Raw genomic sequence first — 17,338 nt, forward strand, 5'->3', positions numbered from 1 at the left:
ATTCAAATTTCGACTCATCTTAGGCCCGTTCATCAAGATCCAGATGATCTAAATGCCATTTTCAGGAGTACCCATCCAAATCCACTGAGTTCTCAAGCCCAGACAGCAAGAACCAGGGTCAAATCATGCGTCCTTCCAAGCCAAATCTAAGGAGAACAAACCACATCTCCTGACAGCTCAGGCCCCTTCTGCAAGATCCTGTGGCAAACTTCTCATGATTTTCACCTAAATCTTGGGAGAACTCTTCCAACACTCAGGACCTCTTGGGCCCAGTCAGAGAGATCGTGGTGCAAATCAAGTGCACATGCCATATCCAGGGACCCAATTCACCTGATCTCAATCTGAATCTCACTAGCAATTTCCAAATCTTGTGAGAGCTCTGGTGTGTAACGGAAAAAAGACAGTCTCTTCAATAAATGGTGTTGGTAAAATTGGACAGCCACAAGGTGAAGAATGAAACTCAACAATTCTCTAACATGGTACACAAAGATAAACTCAAAATGGATGAAAGACCTCAATGTGAGATAGGAATCCATCAAAATGCTAGAGGAGAACATAGGTAATAACATTTTTGACATCGGCCACAGCAACTTCTTTCAAGACACATTTCCTAAAGCTAGTGAAATAAAAGCAAAAATGAACTTTGGGGACTTCATCAAGATAAAAAAGCTTCTGCACAGCAAAGGAAACAGTCAACAAAACAAAGAGGCAACCCACAGAATGGGAGAAGATATTTGCAACTGTTGGTATTCAAGATCTTCTTGAAAAGAACTTCTCAAACTCAACACCCAAAAAACAAATAATCAAGTCAAAAAGTGGGCAGAAGACAGGAACTGACAGTTCTCCAAAGAAGACATACAAATGGCTAACAGACACATGAAAAAATGTTCATCATCATTAGCCATCAGGGAAATTCAAATCAAAACCACATTGAGATACCACCTTACACCAGTTAGAATGGCAAAAGTTGACAGGGCAAGAAACAACAAATGTTGGAGAGGTTGTGGAGAAAGGGGAACCCTCTTACACTGTTGGTGGGAATGCAAGTTGGTATAGCCACTTTGGAAAACAGTGTGGAGGTTCCTCAAAAAATTAAAAATATAGCTACCCTATGACCCAGCACTTGCACTACTCGGTATTGACCCCAAAGACACAGACGTAGTGAAAAGAAGGGCCATACGCACCCCAATGTTCATAGCAGCAATGTCTGCAATATCCAAATTGTGGAAAGAGCCGAGATGTCCTTCAACAGATGAATGGATAAATATGTGGTCCCTTTTTACAATGGAATAGTACTCAGCCATCAGAAAAGATGAATACCCAACTTTTACATCAACATGGATGGGGAGAAGATTATGCTAAGTGAAATAAGTCAAGCAGAGAAAGTCAATTATCATATGGTTTTACTTATTTCTGGAACATAAGGAATAGCATGGAGGACATTAGGAGAAGGAAGGGAAAAATAAAGGGTGGAAAATGATGAACGATGAGAGACTATGAGCTCTGAGAAACAAACTGAGGGTTTTAGAGGGGAAGGGGGTGGGGTTTGGTTTAGCCTGGTGATGGGAATTAAGGAGGGCACGTACTGCATGGAGCATTGGGTGTTATATGAATACATTTTCTTAAAGATTTTATTTATTCATTTGAGACACAGAGGTACAGAGAGAGAGAGAGAGAGAGAAAGCATGAGCAGGGAGAGAGGCAGAGGGAGAGGGAGAAGCAGGCTCCTCGCTGAGCCGGGAGCCCGATGTGGGGCTCGATCCCAGGACCCCAGGATCATGACCTGAGCTGAAGGCAGACACTTAACCATCTGAGCCACCCAGGTGCCCCTATATGAATACAATTAATCATGTATCACCACATCAAAAACCAACGAAGTATTGTATGGTGACTAACATAACATAATAAAATAAAATTAAAAAATAAGTAAAAATGAACATTCTATAAAAAACATCTTTCAACTAACATCTTCTGTTATGGAAATAGAAATGTTTTAAAATGTATTTGTGGAAGCATATCTACGTGCCACATATGGCACACTAAGAAAAAGACTGTATAGAAATTTCCATTCAAATAACGTATTTGTTAATGAAGGTAGAAATATTTACAGGGTTTATGTAAAAGCATAAAATTTGTGCCAATACATAACTCTAAGAAAGAACCTTGTCTGTTGGTATAAACCGTTATTCTAATACCATCTTTTTTCATGAAGGTTAAAAACGTTTTCAAATATATCTGTGAAAGAATAAGGAAAGTGTCATATTTTTAACTTTGAGAAACAAGTGTGTGAGGAAAGTATTTTCAAGTTATGTCTTCATTCATGAAGATGGAAGCATTTTCAAATATACATGTGATCTATAGGGTACTTTCCTTATGCTTCATATTTTTAACTTTGAGAAACAAGTGTGTGAGGAAAGTCATGAATGAAGACATAACTTGAAAATACTTTCCTCACACACTTGTTTCTCAAAGTTAAAAATATGAAGCATAAGGAAAGTACCCTATAGTTAACTCTAAGAACACTTCATAGACAGTCTTTCAACAAACGTCTTCTTTCAGAAAGATAGAAGCATTTTCAAATGTGTATGGGTAAGTGTATGGAAAGTACTTAACTTTAATAACTCTCTCTAGAAATTTCTTTCATAAAATATCTTCTTTCATGAAGATAGAAGGAATTTCAAATGTTTGTGTGTGTGGAAGCCTAAGGAAAGTGCCAGACACTTAACGTTAAGAAAGAGCACTGTATAGAAACATTTTCAACTAAAATCTTCTTTCATGAAGATAGAAGCATATAGAAATGGAAGTTTGATAATATAAGATAGATGCCATATACTTAACAGAGAAACACAACTTTGTATAAAAACTCTTTACCTATCATCTTCATTCATGAAGATAGAGACCCTTTCTAATGTATATGGGGAAGCTTAGGAAATATGTCATATACCTAACACTATGGAAGAAAAATGTCTAGGAATGTGGCTAAAATACCGTCTTATTTCATGAAGATAGAAGCATTTTCATAAGCATGTCTGAAAGCATAAGGAAAGTTCCATATAAATAATTCTGAGAAAGAAGCATTTGGAGAATGCAACTTTTTAAATTTAAATTCAGTTTTTGATATAAGGTTCAATGAATCAGTTTTGTATAACGACCCACGCTCATCATATCACATGGCCTCCTTAATGCCCATCACCCAGTTATCCCATCCCCCCATCAGCCTCCCTATCCTCAAACCTCAGTTTGTTTCTCTGAGTCAAGAATCTCTCAAGGTTAGTCTCTCTTTCTGATTTCTTCGTTTTCACTTTTCCCTCTTTTCCCTTCTTGTCCTCTGCCCTATTCCTTATGTTCCACATATGAGTGAAACCATATTATTGTCTGCTTGAATTATTTAACCTAACATAATCCCCTCCAGTTCCATCCATGTCAATGTAAATGGTAGGTATTCATCTTTTCTGATGGATGAGTAATATTCTATTGTATATATGGACCATATCTTCTTTATCTACTCATCTTTTGAAACAATTCTTGGCTTCTTCCATGGTTTGGCTATTGTGGACATTGCTTCTATGGATACCGGGGTGCAGCTGCCTCTTTTTTTCACTACATCAGTACTTTGGGGTAAGTACCCATGGTGCAATTTCTGGGTCGTAGGTTAGCTCTATTTTTAATGTCTTAAGGAACTTCCATACTGTTTCCCAGAGTGGCTGTACCAGCTTGCATTCCCAATCAAAAGTGTAAGAGGTTTCCCCTTTGTCCACATCCTCGCCAACATTTGTTGTTCCTGTCTTGTTAGATTTTACCCTTCTAACTGGAGTAAGGTGGTATCTCATTGTGGTTTGGATTTGTATTTCCCTGATGACAAGTAACGTGGAGCATTTTTTTTCAGGTATCTGTTGTATGTATGTATGTCTTTGGAGAAGTGTCAGTTCATATCTTCTGACCATTTCTTAACTGGATTATTTGTCTCTTAGGGGTTGAGTTTGAGAAGTTCTTTATAGGTCTTGGATACCAGCCCTTTATCTCTAATGTCATTTACACATATCTTCTCCCATTCTGTAGGTTAACTTTTAGTTTTGTTGACTGTATATTTTGTGGTGCAGAAACTTTTTATCTTGATGAAGTCCAATTGTTAATTTTTGCTTTTGTTTCCCTTGCCTTGTCTTGCAAGAAGTTGCTGTGGCCAAGGGTGAAGACATTACTGCCTGTGTTATTCTCTAGGATTTTGATGGATTACTGTCTCACATTGAGGTCTTCCATTCATTTTGTTTATCTTTGTGTAAGGTGTAAAAGAATCACTCAATTTCATTCTTCTGCATGTTGTGGTTCGATTTTCACAACACCATTTATTAACGAGACCCTTTATTTCCATTGGATATTCTTTCCTGCTTTGTCGAAGATTGGTTAAACATAGAGTTGGGGGTTCATTTCTGGGCTTTCTATTCTGTTCCATTTATCTATACGTCTGCTTTTGTGCCACTACCATGCTGTCTTGATGATCACAACTTTGTAATATAGCTAGAAGTCAGGAACTGTGATGTCCTCAGCTTTGTTTCTCTTTTTCAACATTCCCCTGGGGATTCGGGGTGTTTGTGGTTCCACACAAATTTTAGGGTAGTTTGTTCCACCTCTGTGAAATCATCGATGGTATTTTGGTAGGGATTGCATTGAATGTGTACATTGCTCTGGACAGCAAAGACATGCTAACAATGTATATTCTTCCAATCCATGAGTATGGAATGTTTTTCCATCTCTTTGTGTCTTCTTCCATTTCTTTTATAAGGGTTCTGTAGTTTCTAGAGTATAGATACTTTACTTCTTTGATTAAGTTCATTCCTAAGTATATTATGGTTTCTGGAGCATTGTATTTTTTTTAATTTTTTTATTGTTATGTTAATCCCCATACATTACATCATTAGTTTTAGATGTAGTGTTCCATGATTCATTGTTTGTGCATAACACCCAGTGCTCCATGCAGAACGTGCCCTCCTCAATACCCATCACCAGGCTAACCCATCCTCCCACCCCCTTCCCCTCTAGAACCCTCAGTTTGCTTTTTAGAGTCCATCGTCTCTCATGGTTTGTCTACCCCTCCGATTCCCCCCCCCTTCATTCTTCCCCTCCTGCTATCTTCTTCTTCTTTTTTTTTCCTTAACATATATTGCATTATTTGTTTCAGAGGTACAGATCTGAGATTCAACAGTCTTGTACAATTCACAGCACTTACCAGAGCACATACCCTCACCAGTGTCTATCACCCAGTCACCCCATCCCTCCCATCCCACCCCCCACTCCAGCAACCCTCCGTTTGTTTCCTGAGATTAAGAATTCCTCATATCAGTGAGGTCATATGATACATGTCTTTCTCTGTTTGACTTATTTCCCTCAGCATAATACCCTCCAGTTCCATCCACATCATTGCAAATGGCAAGATCTCATTCTTTTTGATGGCTGCATAATATTCCATTGTATATATATACCACCTCTTCTTTATCCATTCATCTGTCGATGGACACCTTGGCTCTTTCCACAGTTTGGCTATTGTGGACATTGCTGCTATAAACATCGGGGTGCACGTACCCTTTCGGATCCCTACTTTTGTATCTTTGCAGTAAATACCCAGTAGTGCAATTGCTGGATCGTATGGTAGCTTTATTTTCAACTTTTTGAGGAACCTCCGTACTGTTTTCCAGAGTGGCTGCACCAGCTTGCATTCCCACCAACAGTGTAGGAGGGTTCCCCTTTCTCCGCATCCCCGCCAACATCTACCATTTCCTGACTTGTTAATTTTAGCCATTCTGACTGGTGTGAGGTGGTATCTCATTGAGGTTTTGATTTGGATTTCCCTGATGCCGAGCAATGTTGAGCACTTTTTCATGTGTCTGTTGGCCATTTGCATGTCTTCTTTGGAAAAATGTCTGTTCATGTCTTCTGCCCATTTCTTGATTGGATTCTTTGTTCTTTGGGTGTTGAGTTTGATAAGTTCTTTATAGATTTTGGATACTAGCCCTTTATCTGATATGTCATTTGCAAATATCTTCTCCCATTCTGTCAGTTGTCTTTTGGTTTTGTTGACTGTTTCCTTTGCTTTGCAAAAGCTTTTCATCTTGATGAAGTCCCAATACTTCATTTTTGCCCTTGCTTCCCTTGCCTTTGGCGATGTTTCTAGGAAGAAGTTGCTGTGGCTGAGGTCGAAGAGGTTGCTGCCTGTGTTCTCCTTTAGGATTTTGATGGACTCCTGTCTCACACTGAGGTCTTTCAACCATTTGGAGTCTATTTTTGTGTGTGGTGTAAGGAAATGGTCCAGTTTCATTCTTCTGCATGTAGCTATCCAATTTTCCCAACACCATTTGTTGAAGAGACTGTCTTTTTGCCATTGGATATTCTTTCCTGCTTTGTCAAAGATTAGTTGACCATAGAGTTGAGGGTCCATTTCTGGGCTCTCTATTCTGTTCCATTGATCTATGTGTCTGTTTTTGTGCCAGTACCATACTGTCTTGATGATGACAGCTTTGTAATAGAGCTGGAAGTCCGGAATTGTGATGCTGCCAACTTTGCTTTTCTTTTTCAACATTCCTCTGGCTATTCGGGGTCTTTTCTGGTTCCATACAAATTTTAGGATTATTTGTTCCATTTCTTTGAAAAAAGTGGATGGTATTTTGATGGGGATTGCATTGAATGTGTAGATTGCTCTAGGTAGCATTGACATCTTCACAATATTTGTTCTTCCAATCCATGAGCATGGAACGTTTTTCCATTTCTTTATGTCTTCCTCAATTTCTTTCATGAGTATTTTATAGTTTTCTGAGTACAGATCCTTTGCCTCTTTGGTTAGATTTATTCCTAGGTATCTTATGGTTTTGGGTGCAATTGTAAATGGGATCAACTCCTTAATTTCTCTTTCTTCTGTCTTGTTGGTGTATAGGAATGCCACTGACTTCTGTGCATTGATTTTATATCCTGCCACTTGACTGAATTCCTGTATGAGTTCTAGCAGTTTTGGGGTGGAGTCTTTGGGGTTTTCCACATAAAGTATCATATCTTCTGCAAAGAGTGAGAGTTTGACTTCTTCTTTGCTGATTTGGATGCCTTTTATTTCATTTTGTTGTCTGATTGCTGTGGCTAGGACTTTTAATACTATGTTGAATAGCAGTGGTGATAGTGGACATCCCTGCCGCGTTCCTGACCTTAGGCGGAAAGCTCTCAGTTTTTCCCCATTTAGAATGATATTCACTGTAGGTTTTTCATAGATGGCTTTTATGATATTGAGGTATGTACCCTCTATGCCTATACTCTGAAGAGTTTTGATCAAGAAAGGATGCTGTACTTTGTCAAATGCTTTTTCTGCATCTATTGAGAGGATCATATGATTCTTGTTCTTTCTTTTGTTAATGTATTGTATCACGTTGATTGATTTGCAGATGTTGAACCAACCTTGCAGCCCAGGGATAAATCCCACTTGGTCGTGGTGAATAATCCTTTTAATGTACTGTTGGATCCTATTGGCTAGTATTTTGGTGAGAATTTTTGCATCCATGTTCATCAGGGATATTGGTCTGTAATTCTCCTTTTTGATGGGGTCTTTGTCTGGTTTTGGGATCAAGGTAATGGTGGCCTCATAAAATGAGTTTGGAAGTTTTCCTTCCATTTCTAGTTTTTGGAACAGTTTCAGAAGAATAGGTATTAATTCTTCTTGAAATGTTTGGTAGAATTCCCCTGAGAAGCCATCTGGCCCTGGGCTTTTGTTTTTTGGGAGATTTTTGATGGCTGCTTCAATTTCCTTAGTGGTTATAGGTCTGTTCAGGTTTTCTGTTTCTTCCTGGTTCAGTTTTGGTAGTTGATACCTCTCTAGGAATGCATCCATTTCTTCCACGTTATCTAAGTTGCTGGCATAGAGTTGCTCATAATGTGTTCTTATAATTGTTTGTATTTCTTTCGTGTTGGTTGTGATCTCTCCTCTTTCATTCATGATTTTGTTGATTTGGATCATTTCTCTTTTCTTTTTGATAAGTCTGGCCAGGGGCTTATCAATCTTGTTAATTCTTTCAAAGAACCAGCTCTAGTTTCGTTGATCTGTTCTACTGTTCTTTTAGTTTCTATTTCATTGATTTCTGCTCTGATCTTTATTATTTCTCTTCTCCTGCTGGGTTTAGGCTTTATTTGCTGTTCTTTCTCCAGCTCCTTTAGGTGTAGGGTTAGGTTGTGTACTTGAGACCTTTCTTGTTTCTTGAGAAAGGCTTGTATTGCTATATACTTTCCTCTTAGGACTGCCTTTGATGCATCCCAAAGATTTTAAAATAGTTGTGTTTTCATTTTCATTGGTTTCCATGAATTTTTTTAATTCTTCTTTAATTTCCTGGTTGGCCCATTCATTCTTTAGTAGGATGCTCTTTAGCCTCCATGTATTTGAGTTCTTTCCGACTTTCCTCTTGGAATTGAGTTCTAGTTTCAAAGCATTGTGGTCTGAAAATAGGCAGGGAATGATCCCAATCTTTTGGTACAGGTCGAGACATGCTTTATGACCTAGGATGTGATCGATTCTGGAGAATGTTCCGTGGGCACTAGAGAAGAATGTATATTCTGTTGCTTTGGGATGGAATGTTCTGGATATGTCTGTGAAGTCCATTTGGTCCAGTGTGTCATTTAAAATCTTTATTTCCTTGTTGATCTTTCACTTAGACGATCTGTCCATTTCAGTGAGGGGGGTGTTAAAGTCCCCCACTATTATTGTATTGTTGTTGATGTGTTTCTTTGCTTTTGTTATTAATTGCCTTATATAATTGGCTGCTCCCATGTTAGGGGCATAGATATTTACAATTGTTAGATCTTCTTGTTGGATAGACCCTTTAAGTAGGATATAGTGTCCTTCCTCATCTCTTATTACAGTCTTTGGTTTAAAATCTAATTTGTCTGATATAAGGATTGCCACCCCAGCTTTCTTTTGGTGTCCATTAGCACGGTAAATGGTTTCCACCCCCTTACTTTAAATCTGGGGGTGTCTTTGGGTCTAAAATGAGTCTCTTGCAGACAGCATATCGATGGGTCTTGTTTTTTAATCCAATCTGATAGCCTGTGTCTTTTGATTGGGGCATTTAGCCCATTTACATTCAGGGTAACTATTGAAAGATAGGAATTTAGTGCCATTATATTGCCTGTAAGGTGACTGTTACTGTATATTGTCTGTGTTCCTTTCTGGTCTATGTTGCTTTTAGGCTCTCTCTTTGCTTAGAGGACCCCTTTCAATATTTCTTGTAGGGCTGGTTTTGTGTTTGCAAATTCCTTTAGTTTTTGTTTGTCCTGGAAGCTTTTTCTCTCTCCTTCTATTTTCAATGACAGCCTAGCTGGATATAGTATTCTTGGCTGCATATTTTTCTCATTTAGTGCTCTGAATATATCCTGCCAGTCCTTTCTGGCCTGCCAGGTCTCTATGGATAGGTCTGTTGCCAATCTAATGTTTCTACCATTGTAGGTTACATATCTCTTCTCCCGAGCTGCTTTCAGGATTTTCTCTTTGTCTCTAAGACTCGTAAGTTTTACTATTAGATGTCGGGTTGTTGACCTATTTTTATTGATTTTGAGAGGGGTTCTCTGTGCTTCCTGGATTTTGATGCCTGTTTCCTTCCCCAAATTAGGGAAGTTCTCTGCTATACTTTGCTCCATTATACCTTCTGCCCCTCTCTCTCTTTCTTCTTCTTCTGGGATCCCAATTATTCTAATGTTGTTTCGTCTTATGGTATCGCTTATCTCTCGAATTCTGCCCTCATGATCCAGCAGTTTTTTATCTCTTTTTCTCCATCATTTGGTCTTCTATCTCACTGATTCTCTCTTCTGCCTCATTTATCCTAGCAGTTAGCGCCCCCATATTTGATTGCACCTCATTAATAGCCTTTTTGATTTCGACTTGGTTAGATTTTAGTTCTTTTACTTCTCCAGAAAGGGTTTCTCTAATAACTTCCATGCTTTTATCAAGCCCAGCTAGTATCTTTAAAGTGAAGATTCTGAACTCTAGATCTGACATCGTACTAATGTCCATATTGAGTAGGTCCCTGGCAGTCAGTACTACCTCTTGTTCTTTTTGTTGAGGTGATTTTTTCCGTCTTGTCATTTTGTCCAGAGGAGAATAGATTAATGAGAGAACGAAATGCTAACAGGACAACAACATTCCCAGAAAATATACTCTAAACAAATCAGAAAAGACCTGAAGCAGTGGGAAAAGAAAGGGAAAGAGAGAAAAAAGAAAAAGAAAAAAAAAAGAAAAAGAAAAAGATAAAGATAAAAACAAACAAAAACAGAACAACAACAAAAAAAAACCCAGAATGTGATCAAATATGATCAGGCTGGTATATAGATCAGTGCCACACACTAGATTTTGGGTGTATTTTGGTCTGTTAGAAGAAAGTGCCTCCCAAAATTTTAAAGAAAGAAAAACTTATATATGTACAAAAATAAGGGTTGATATGATGAGGGGATGGAATATGAGTGTAAAGATGGAAATTATAAAAAATTTTATAAAAGGAATTGATAAGAAGTTGTTTGAAAAAAGAAAGAAGAGTATTTAAAAAAAGAAAAAAGAAGAAAAAAGGGAGAGAATGTGATCAGGCAGGGGAGTAGAAAAAAACCATACACTAGAGATTTAGGGTATATTTTGATCTGTTAGAAGAAACTATCTCAAAATTTTAAAGAGAGAACAACTTATATATATATATGCCAAAAATATGGGTAACTACTATGAAGGGATAGAATATGACTCTAAAAATGAAAAATTAAAATGAAAAATAAAAATGTTTTTTTAAAAAAGGGATTGATAAGATGTTGGTTGAAAAAGGGAAAAAGAAAAATTCAAAAAAAAAAAAGACAGTTAAAAAAAAATTAACTTTTAACGACTAAAGAATCATGGTAAAAAAGCCATGAATTCTATGTGCATTATTCCCCTAGCGCTGGAGTTCTGCCATTCTCATTGATCAGTAAACTTGGTCTTGGCTGGCTGTTCTCACTGATCTTCTGGGGGAGGGGCCTGTTGCCGTGGTTTCCAAATGTCTTTGCCGGAGGCGGAATTGCCCCGCCCTTGCCCAGTCTGGGCTAAGTAATCTGCTCGGGTTTGCTCTCGGGAGCTTTTGTTCCCTGCAAGCTTTCCGTACAGCTTTGGAGGCTGAGAGTGAAAATTGCGGCCTCCCAATCTCCGCCCCGGAGGAGCTGAGAACTCGGGGCCCTGCTCCTCAGTGCGCCCACAGAGAAAAGCAGTCAGTCACTCCCGTCTCCCCGGTCTCTGGCCGCACTCCGTGCTCACCCGGCCTGTGACCGCGCATTTCTATCTCTGGCACCGGACCCCGTGTGGAGTCTCCAAACCCAACAGATCCCTGCAGTGTGCTCCCGCACCTCTCCTCCGGGGGAGGAAGGTGAGTCTCCCCGGATCTGCAGCTTGTTGGGTCCCTGCTGGAGGAGCAGTGGCCCGACTGTCCCGCGGATCACGGTTTATGGCCACCCCGAGCTGAGAGCCCGCTCCTCGGCTCCGTCTCTGCAGCCGGCTTCCCCGCTCTGATACCTGGGAGCTCTGCTGCACTCAGGCACCCCCGGTCTTTCTGTGACCCCGAGGGTCCTGAGACCACACTGTCCTGCTAGTGTTCCACCCCCCGCTTAGCCACCGGAGTGATGTCCCTCAGCGGAGCAGACTTCTAAAAGTTCCGATTTTGTGCTCCGCGGCTCCATCACTTGCCAGAAGCGGCCAACGGAGGCCCCCTCCCCCGCCGTCTATCCTCCCAAACATCGCCTCGGACTCACTTCTCCGCACGTCCTACCCTCCAGAAAGTGGTCGCTTTTCTGTTCAGAGAGTTGTAGCTCTTCTTTTCTTCGATCTCCTGTTGAGTTCGTAGGTGTTCAGAATGGTTTGATCCCTATCCAGCTGAATTCCTGAGAGGAGACGAAATCCAGGTCTCCTAATCCTCCCCCATCTTGCTCCGTCCCTGGTGCATTGTAAATGGAATCGATTCCTTACTTTCTTTTTCTTGAGTCACAATAATACTGTATAGAAATGCAACTGATTTCTGTGTAATGTTTTGTATCTTGCCACATTGCTGAATTGCTGTGTGTGTTCTAATAATTTAGGGTTGTAGTCTTTTGGGTTTTCCACATAAAGTATCATGTCATCTGTGAAGAGAGAGTTTGACTTCTTTGCCAGTTTGAATGACTTTTATTCCTTTTTTGTTGTCTGATTGCAAAGACTTCTAGTACAATATTGAACAATTGTGGTGAGAGTGGGCATCTCTGTCGTGTCCCTGACCTTAAGGGAAAGGCTCTGTTTTTTCCCTTTGAGAATGATATTCGCTGTAGGGTTTTCATAGATGGCTTTTATGATATTGAGGTACGCTCCCCCAATCCCTATATTTTAAAGAGTTATAATCAGAAAAATGCTGTATTTTGTCAAATGTGATTCCTGCATCAATTGAGAAGATCTTATATTTCTTGTTTCTTCTTTTGTTAATGTGATCAAACACGTTGACTGATGTGTGAGTATTGCTCCACCTAGCATCCCAGGAATAAATCACAACTTGTAGTGAGTAAATTTTTAATGTTCTGTTGGATACTATTGGCTAGGATATTGTTTTATTTTATTTTATTTGGTTAAGTTATGTTAGTCACCTTACAGTACATCATTAGATTTTGATATAGTGTTCCATGATTCATTGTTGTCATATAACACCCAGTGCTCCATGCAATACATGCCCTCCTTAATACCCATCACCAGGCTAACCCATCCCGCCCCAAGCCCCTCCCCTCTTAAACCCTCAGTTTGTTTCTCTGAATACATACTTGCTCAGGGTTTGTCTCCTCCCTCTGATTTCCCCCTTCAATATTCCCTTCCTTCTCCTAATGTCCTCCTTGCTATTCCTTATGTTCCACAAATAAGTGAAACCATACGATAATTGACTTTCTCTACGTGACTTATTTCACTTGGCATAATCTCCCCCAGTCCTTTCCACATTGATGCAAAATTTTGGTATTCATCCTTTCTGATTGCTGAGTAATATTCCATTGCATATATGGATCACATCTTCTTTATCCATTCATCTGTTGAAGGGCATCTTGGCACTTTCCACAGTTTGGCTATTGTGGACATTGCTGCTATGAACATTGGGGTGCATATGGCCCTTCTTTGCACTACATCTGTGTCTTTGGGGTAAATACCCAGTAGTACAAGTGCTGGGTCATTAGAATAGCTCTATTTTTAATTTTTTGAGGAAAATCCATGCGGTTTTCCAAAGTGGCTGTACCAACTTGCATTCCCACCAACAGTGTAAGAGTGTTCCCCTTTCTCCACAACCCCTCCAACATTTGTTGTTTCCTGCCTTGTCACTGGTTGCCATTCTAACTAGTGTAAGGTGGTATCTAAATGAGGTTTTGATTTGAATTTCCCTGATGGCTAATGATGATGAACATTTTTTCATGTGTCTGTTAGCCATTTATAAGTCTTCTTTTCAAAAGGGTCTGTTCATGTCTTCAGCCTGTTTTCTGATTTGATTATTTGTTTTCTGGGAGTTGAGTTTGAGAAGTTCTATATAGATATTGAATATCAGCCCTTTGTCTGTAGTGCCATTTGCAAATATCTTCTCCCATTCTGTGGGTTGCCTCTTTGTTTTGTTGAGTGTTTCCTTTGCTGTGCAGAAGCTTTTTATCTTGATGAAGTCCCAAAAGTTCATTTTTGCTTTTGTTTCAATAGCCTTTGGAGATTTACCTTGAAAGAAGTTGCTGTGGCCAATGTTGAAGAGGTTACTGCCTATATTCTCCCCTAGGATGTTGATGGATTCCTATCTCACATTGAGGTCTTTCATTCATTTCGAGTTTGTCTTTGTGTATGGTGTTAGAGAATGGTCGAGTTTCATTCTTCTGCATGTGGCTCTCCAATTTTACCAGCAACATTTATTGAAGAGACTTTTTTCCGATACATATTTTTTCCTGCTTTGTCGAAAATTATTTGACCATAGAGTTGAGGGTCCATATTTGGGCTCTCTATTCTGTTCCACTGGTCTATATGTCTGCTTTTGTGCCAGTACCATGTTGTCTCGGTGATAACTGCTTTGTAATATACCTTGAAATCGGGCAACGTGATGCCCCTACCTTTGTTTTTCTTTTTCAACATATCCTTGAGGATTCAGGGTCTTTTCTAATTCCACACAAATTTTAGGATTGTTTATTCCAGCACTTTGAAAAATGCCATTGATATTTTGATCGGGATGACGTTGAAAGTATAGATTGCTCTGAGTAGCATAGATATTATATATTATTTTATTTATGCTTCTGATCCATGAGCATGGAATAATATTACATCTTTTTTTAGACTCAGATCATGAGAGGTTTGCCTCCAGATCTTGCAGAGGGGGCCTGAGCTGTCATGACATGTGGTTTGTTCCCCCAAGATTTGGCCGAAAACACACGGGTTTTCAACACGGGCATTGCTGTCTGGACCTGAGCACTCTGGATTTGCAGGGGTACTCCTGAAATTGGGATTGAGATCACATGATAATTGCCCCCTGGATCTCAATGACTGGGCCTGGCATCACAAGAGATTTGCATGAGCCTTCCCGAGATTTGGACAGATCTCCCATGAAGTCAGACACTGTTTCTCCCAGAGATCTCCCTGAGAACCCAGAAGTTTTGAATGAGTTCTTCCGAGGCATGGACTGAGAAATGCGAGATTTGAACATGAATCTCCCTGACTGATCCGACAGTGCTTGAACATCGGATGTGAACCCCTAAGGTTTGGACTGAGATCAGGCAAGATTTGCCCTGGGACTCACTGACTGGGCCCGAGGTCTCAAGAGATTTTGATGAGTTCTGGTGAGATCTGGAATTCGATCCGTGGACCTCGGCCCCTGCAAGTGGCCGAACGGACGAGAGATTTCACAAGATTTGGAGATTCCTCGCGAGATTCACACTGAGATCAACGAGACAGGTGGCTCTGGATCTCTCCGATTATTCCTGACATCTCAGGACATTTTGATAGTTCTACCGAGATTTGGACAGATATGCCGACACGTGTGTCCTGGAACTCGCAGGCAGGGCCTGTGATCTCGTGAGATGTGGATCAGGGCTTCCAAAGTTTGGACTGCGATCCCATGAGTTTTGCCGCTCGAGATCCCTGACTGGTCCTGAGGTCTCAGGGATTTGGTTGCGTTCTAATGAAAATTAGATTTCAACCCCTTGAGGATTGTCTTCTGGATCTCACTAACTGGACCAGAGATCCCCTGAGATTTGCATGAGAATTCCTGAGATTTGGACTAAAGTCAGATGAATTAGATGCTGTTTCTCACACAATGGTCTGTGATCCCAGGAGATTTGAGTGCATTCTTCCAAGGTTTGGACTGTGATCACATGACATATGCCTGTGAAACTCCCTGACACGGCAAGGGGTCTCTTGACATTTGGATGAGTTCTCTTGGATTTGGACTGAGATCACACCAGATTTGCACCCAGATTCCCAACCTGGGCCCAAAAGCTTAAGAGATTTTGACGAGTTCTGGTTAGATTGGAATCAGATCCCACGAGATTGGCCCCTGGGAATCTTGGAATAGACCAGAGCTCTCACAAGATTCGGAGGTGTTGAGCGAGATTCAGAGTGAAACTACGTGAAATGTGCCCCTGGATCTTCCGAGTACACCAGACAATTCAGGACTTTGGCGCAGTTGTCCAGAGATTCGGACAGATACCCCAAGACGTTTGTCTGGGAGTGGCAGACTGGGCCTGAGATCTCACGGGATTTGCATCCGGGCTTCCGGAGGTTTGGACTGCGGTCCCATGACATCTGGCGCTGGATCTCGCTTACTGGGCCCGAGGTCCCACGAGATTTCGATGAGCTCTCCTGAAAATTGGATTCAGGTCTCCTGCAAATTGCCACCAGACGCCACTGAGGGGTCCCTAGGGTTGACGAGATGGGGTTTGTTCTCCAAGAATCGCATAGAACCACGGAGGTTTGGAGCCTGGTTCCTGCTGTCCGGACGTGAGAACTCATGAGACTTCGAGGAGTTGTGCCGCAAATTTGATTGAGATCTCAGGAGTTGGGCCCCTGGATCTGCCTGACAGTGCCCGAGGTCGACAAAGGTTTGGATAAGTCTTCCCGAGATTTGGACTGAGATTTGCTGAAGTTGGACACTGTTTCTAACAGACTGGCCTTGGCCTGAGATCCCGAAGAATTTGAGTCAGTGCCTCCGATTTGAGATCACTGGTGATTTGCTGTGAATCACCCTGAAAGGGCCCGAGAACCCTCAACCTGAGGAGGAGACCTCCCGAGATTTGGACTGAGATCAGCTGAGATTTGCCCCCGGATCTCACAGAATGGGCCCGAGGTCTGAAGAGGGTTTGAGGCGTTCTGGCGACATTTGAACTTAGAAATGGCGCAGATGGCCACGGGTTGTAGAAGAATGGTCCAGAGATCTCACAAGGTTTGGAGATGGCGAACGCGATGCCGACTGAGATCACGTGTCATGTGTCCCTGGGTCTCGCTGACTTTTCCTGAGATCTCAGGGGATTAACGCAGTTCTACCGAGATTTGGACGGGTATCATGAGCCAAGCGACCTCCATGTCCTACACAAGGTCTGAGATCTCATTCGATTTGGACCAGGTGTCCCCAGACTTATACTGGGATCCCACTTGATTTGCCCTTCGATCTGGCTGCCTGGCCCTGAGGTCTCATGCAATTTGGAGGAACTATCCCGTGATGTAGATTAAAATCATGAGAGGTTTGCCCCCGGATCTTGCAGAGGGGGCCTGTATTGTGATGTCATGTGGTTTGTTCCACCCAAGATTTGGCCTGAAAGCACGCGGATTTGGAACCCGGGTCTTCCTGTCTGGACATGAGCATCCTGGATTTGCAGGGCCCCTCCAGAAATTGGGATTGAAATCACATGAGAATTGCCCCCTGGATCTCGATGACTGGGCCTGGGACCACACGAGATGTGCATGAGCCCTCCTGAGATTTGGACGGAGCTCCCATGAAGTCAGACGCTCTTTGTCGCAGAGATCTCCCTGAGATCCCAGGAGTTTTGAGTGAGTTCTTCTGAGGCTTGGACGGAGAACAGGCCAGATTTGACCCTGAATCTCCCTGACTGGACCCGACAGTGCTCGAACTTTGGATGTGTTCCCCTGAGGTTTGGACTGAGATCAGGTGAGATTTGCCCTGTGACTCACTGACTGGGCCCGAGGTCTCAAGAGATTTTGATGAGTTCTGGTGAGATCCGGACTTCGATCCGGCAACCTTGGGCCCTGCAAGTGGCCAAACGGATGAGCGATTTTACAGGATTTGGAGATTCCTCGCGAGATTCGCACTGAGATCAACGAGACAGGTGCCTT

This window comes from Phoca vitulina, unplaced genomic scaffold, assembly GCF_004348235.1.
Source record: "Phoca vitulina isolate PV1807 unplaced genomic scaffold, GSC_HSeal_1.0 scaffold77, whole genome shotgun sequence".
Taxonomy (NCBI): Eukaryota; Metazoa; Chordata; class Mammalia; order Carnivora; family Phocidae; genus Phoca; species Phoca vitulina.